This window comes from Halichoerus grypus, chromosome 6 (assembly GCF_964656455.1).
Source record: "Halichoerus grypus chromosome 6, mHalGry1.hap1.1, whole genome shotgun sequence".
NCBI lineage: Eukaryota > Metazoa > Chordata > Mammalia > Carnivora > Phocidae > Halichoerus > Halichoerus grypus.
In genome coordinates, this window is record NC_135717.1 from 1,189,966 (window position 1) to 1,194,988 (window position 5,023).

The following is a 5,023-nucleotide window of genomic DNA, read 5'->3' on the forward strand; positions in this document are numbered from 1 at the left end:
TCTGGGCAGCTGTGAGTGATGGATGGGGCTTGGCAGTTTGCTGTTTCCTGCACTGGGATCAGACGCCCCCGCCGGTTCCCCTCCCCAGTGCTGTGACCTTCTGGCCGGCCCCGTGGCGTTGACTCTCCAGGCACCAGGGTGGTGGGCGGTTGGTGGAGGCCTGTCCCTGGGATGCGTCCCATCCTCAGGCTCTCTGGCAATGGAAGGATGGGGGGGTTCTGGGTGCAGGTGGAGGGCCCAGGCCACAGGGGGTAGCAACTGAGGTCAAGGGAGCTGAGCATGAGCGAGGGGTGCCAGGGGTCCCCCAAGGAGCGCCCCCAAGGAGCGCCCCCGGCCCCCTGGAGGTTGCTAGCTGGGCTGAGCGCTGCCAGCCAGGACATGCGCCATCTCGGACGTAGGTGCCCGGAGCAGGGCAAGGTGGGGGAAGGGCTAGAGCAAAGATCCCCACCCCTGTTCCTCCACCCCAGGGACCCCCCCCAGAACTGGGGGCGTGTCCTTCCATCCCGTCCAGGAGAAAAACCAGATCCAGGCTGAAGTCAGTCCTCGGGGCCTTACTTCCTGAGCAAACACCCTGTGTCCTAAGAGCTCGAGGGGTCTCGGTATGTAGGCCAGTGTCTTAGCCGAACAGTGGAGGAAGCTGGGGCCCAGGGAGGGGAGGTGACAGGTGCCCCGGGGGCGAGCGGGACGCATGACAAGAGCCAGACAGGAAGATGTTGGCCGTGACCCAGGAGCCCAGCCTCCATGTACAGACCTCAGCTTGTTCACACCTCGCAACAGCCCTGTGAGGACAGTAACCACCACCCCTGTGCACGGGGGAGGACGCGGAGGCTCAGAGAGGTTGGGGGACTGGTCTGAGGTCACACAGCTGCCCCGCTCCAGAGCTGAGTGGGGCCCCGTCTGCTTCTGCCTGTGCTGGACAGGTGTCAGGCCATTCTGGAGAAGACTCAGGGGGTCCCCAGGCACAGACCCCAGGAGCAGGGAACCCCAGTGTGGGGGGAGCGAGGCTGGGAGGGGTGAGGGCCATTGAAGGTGTCTTCGTGCGGTTCCCTCCAGCTGGGGTGGGGTCCCTGTCTGGGCTCCCATGCTGCCCAGCCTTTCCATCACTGCTGCGCCAGTGTGATCACTGCCTGGTGACCTGCACATGTCCCCGCAGGGCAGGGCATGTTGCTGACTCTCCCAAATGCCCCAGCCCCCCCCCCCCATGCTGTGGGGACAGGGAGAGGGTCCTACCTTGTCCTGGGTCCATACCTCCACACTCTGTCTACCATGTGTTCCGGGTATCCATGCTGCGTAACAAAGCACCCCAGCCATTCTGTTAAAGCTCACGGTTTTGGGGGTCCGGGATTTGGGCTGGGCTGGGCCAGGCGGTTCTTCTGTGTGGCATCGACCAGAGGCCATCAGGTGGTACTCAGGTCAAGGGTGGGCAGGTCTGGAGGGTCCCTCCCATGCCTGGCACCTTGGCGGGGACCACGGGGGTCTGGGCTCAGCCGGGACTGCCCACTGGGGTTCCCACCCGTGGCCTCTCCGGGATGACTGGAATGCTGATGTGGCGTCCCACCGTTCGTCCTTCCACGTCTGCCTTGTTTCACGAGCGCCGTGTCCTAGGGCTTCTCCGTGCCGGTGGGTGTGGGCGCTCCTTTCCTTCGTGAGGCTGGTGAGCCTCCACCCAGCCATGGACACTGGGGTGGCCTCCACCTTATGGCAGCTGTGACCGTGGGCAAAGTGTCCGTGTCCCCCTGAGCTCTAGCTCAGCGGATTCAGAGGAGGGGGCGTGGGCTCCCTGTCGATGGGAGGCCATCAAGAGTTTGCAGCTGCCTTCAACCCATGACACCACACTGCAGGGAGAGAGAGAGAGAGAGAGAGAGAGAGAGAGAGGGGTTGCTGGAAATTCTGGCCATGCAGCCCTCAGGAGGCCGTGGCAGAGACAGCCGGATGATGGGGGAAAGGGGAGACAGGGCCCCGGTGTCTGGGGAGGTGGCAGGAGAGACCAGGCCGGGTCTGGGGGGATGGGCGGGAGGCCAGGCACCTGGCAGGGGTGCCCCAGAAGGGAAAGCAGGCCTGGAGGCTTCTGGAGAGGGCCGGGACCTGCCTTCGGGAAGGAGCAGGGGTGTGGCTTCCAGGAAAACTCTATGGGGGGCGAATTTGAGGCGGAGGTGATGAGAGGGGCCAGCCTAGCCTTGCTTTCTTGTGCCGGCGCGAGTCAAAGTCGGGAGCGTCGGGAGGGTGTTTCCAGACAAGCACCCGGGGAGCCACAGCTTGGGGTGAGGCCGGTCGGAGCCAGAGCTGTTGGGAGGCTACATCGGGAGCTGGGGTTCTGCAGGAGGTCATGCGGTTGGCGGGGTGGCTCCCCATGGGTGTGGCCGGGCCCACACACTGAGCAGCAGCATCCGGTGGCGGCCCTCACAGGCTGGCCTTGGTGCTGGGCCCACTCTCCTCCTCAGGGCCTCCGCCTGTGGGAGGCCAGACCGGCTCCCTTGTGGGGCCGTCTCAGGCCAGCCTTCCAGGGGCACAGACAGAAGCCACGGGGCTTCTTGAGGTCCAACTACGGACATGGGGAGCCGGGGCTGGCCCAGACCTCAAGGGAGGGGAGATAAACGCTACCTCTTGCTGGGGCGTGACCACTGTGTCCACCTTTGAAGGCAGTCTGCCACCTGGAGTCCTGGTCAGCCAGTGTGTGGTGGCTCCGGGCACAGGGCCACATCGCCATGGGGGTGGGAGACAGGCAGGGGCGCCCACTTGGCAGAGAGTGGGGGGGCAGAAATGCAGACAAGCGCCCAAGAGGTGGAGGCACCACCTGGGGTCCCACACGGGCCCTTGGCAGCACTCAGTGGGCACTCAGGGCATACTGACAGCCTGAGGGATCAGGAGCGGGGGGACCAGCGAGGCTGGACCCCGGCAGGTGCGGCTCTGGGCTCAGGTTCCTGCTAGCTATCCTTCCCTGCCCCTGTGAGGCCTGGGCACCTCATGGCGGGTCACCCCCACCCACGTCTCCCAGCCCCTCTCCCCTCCCAGGCTGGGTCTTCCCGGCCTGTCAGGCAAACCTGGTTCCCTGCCGGCCTCATCCACAGAGGTGAGATGCACCTGGGCTTCTCGCAAGTCCACTCGCTGGCTCCCCCACCTCTTCAGTTCTGGGCTAGGAAGCTGGAAGCTGGAGAGGGGCGGCGGGCCGGGGCGAGGGCCGCCCGGGAACACCGTCCCTGACCCTGCGTGGGGCGGAGGATCGCGGCTCCCCAGGAGAATCTGCGGGCCGTGTGCTGGCAACGGTGGGACTGAGCGGTCTGTCCCTCTGCCCGCGCTTTCCGGGCACTGTGGACCATCAGGCAGAAGCAGCCCCTCCTCTAGGAAGAAGAAAGCCCCTTGGCGTGCCGGGCGCTCTCCACATGCATCAGTGACATCGCATTGAATATTGAAGGTTCACCTTCGCCCCTGGGACCCCCTTTTTGTCCCCAGATAGCCACGGCTCAGGGGGCCCTGTGACGGGCCCCGGATCACCCGGACAGGGATGAGCCCAGGTGGGGCCAGAACCTAGGCCTCTGGGACTTCAGTTTTGTCTGGAAGAGAACAGCACGCCGGGGATCATGGTGTTGGAACGGCATCCCTGGGGGGCACAGGGCCCTGCCTGGGGCAGTAGCTCAGCTGCAGAGAGGTGGGGGTCAGCTGCAGAGAGGGTGGTCAGCTGCAGAGAGGGTGGTCAGCTGCAGAGAGGTGGGGGTCAGCTGCAGAGAGGTGGGGGTCAGCTGCAGAGAGGGGGGTCAGCTGCAGAGAGGTGGGGGTCAGCTGCAGAGAGGTGGGGGTCAGCTGCAGAGAAGTGGGGGTCAGCTGCAGAGAGGTGGGGGTCAGCTGCAGAGAGGGTGGTCAGCTGCAGAGAGGTGGGGGTCAGCTGCAGAGAGGGTGGTCAGCTGCAGAGAGGTGGGGGTCAGCTGCAGAGAGGGTGGTCAGCTGCAGAGAGGTGGGGGTCAGCTGCAGAGAGGTGGGGGTCAGCTGCAGAGAGGGTGGCGGAGGCGCTGTGCCAGGCCAGCCGCTGCGAGGCCACGGCGGGGGCCCTCAGGAGGTCAGAGTAAAGCCGGAGCCCAGTCTAGACCAGGCATCCTGGACCTTGGGAAGCTGTCCGCCGGGCAGGGCTGGTAGGAAGCTCCCAGGAGAAAAGGCCTGGCTGATGCAGACCCCAGGCCCAGAAGCACTTGTGCTCATAGCCCCCCAGCTCCCTGCCTTTCTGAGATGGTCCCAAGGCCCAGCCAACGAGAGGGTCAGAGCCCAGGCCCAGGATGCTGCCCTCCCTTCTGCTGGCCTGCTTCCCTCCACCCATCCTCATCCGTCAGGACTGGGAGGGGCCGTGCCGGGCGCTGGAGACACGGGGGTGGGAGACCACAGAGGTCCCACCTGGGCAGAGCCGCTGTGCGGTGGGAGAGAGAGCAGGTGCCCAATGGCTGCTGAGCCCAATGGGGGAGTAACGGGGCCGCTTCCGACTGGGGGGCCCGGGACATGGAGGGACGCAGGCCGTGTAGGGAGGTGGGGCGGATGTGGCTGGGCCTGGAGTGGGGGGTGACCGCATAGGACGGGGACCAGGCCCCTCCCTGAGCTGCTAGTGAATGAGCACACGGGTACTTGGGTGTCCTGACCAGCAGGTGGATGAGGGAGGGAAGAGTGAGTCGGGGAAGAGGGTGTGACGATAAAGACAACCCCCCCCCCCCAAACTTCACCTTCTCTCTCGGCAGGAAGCATCTCTCTGGTTTCCCAGGCTGACCTTGGGGGGTCAGGCTCTCCCAGTGTGTTTTCAACCCATTACGCAGATTATTTTGCTCATGAAGTCACACGGCAGGGACTGCGGGGTTTTCATCTACAGAGGGCCTTGCAAACATCCATCAAGAAAAGTTAAAGCATTTTAATCTCCAAATGCTGCCAGGCTGCAATATTCCCCTCCCGTGTCAGCCAAGAGAACAACAGCCCTGTCTGCGGGAGAGCTGGAGACGTGGGGCTATGCCAGGCCTGAGATCCTCCTGTGCTTCGCGCGTGGGGACCATCC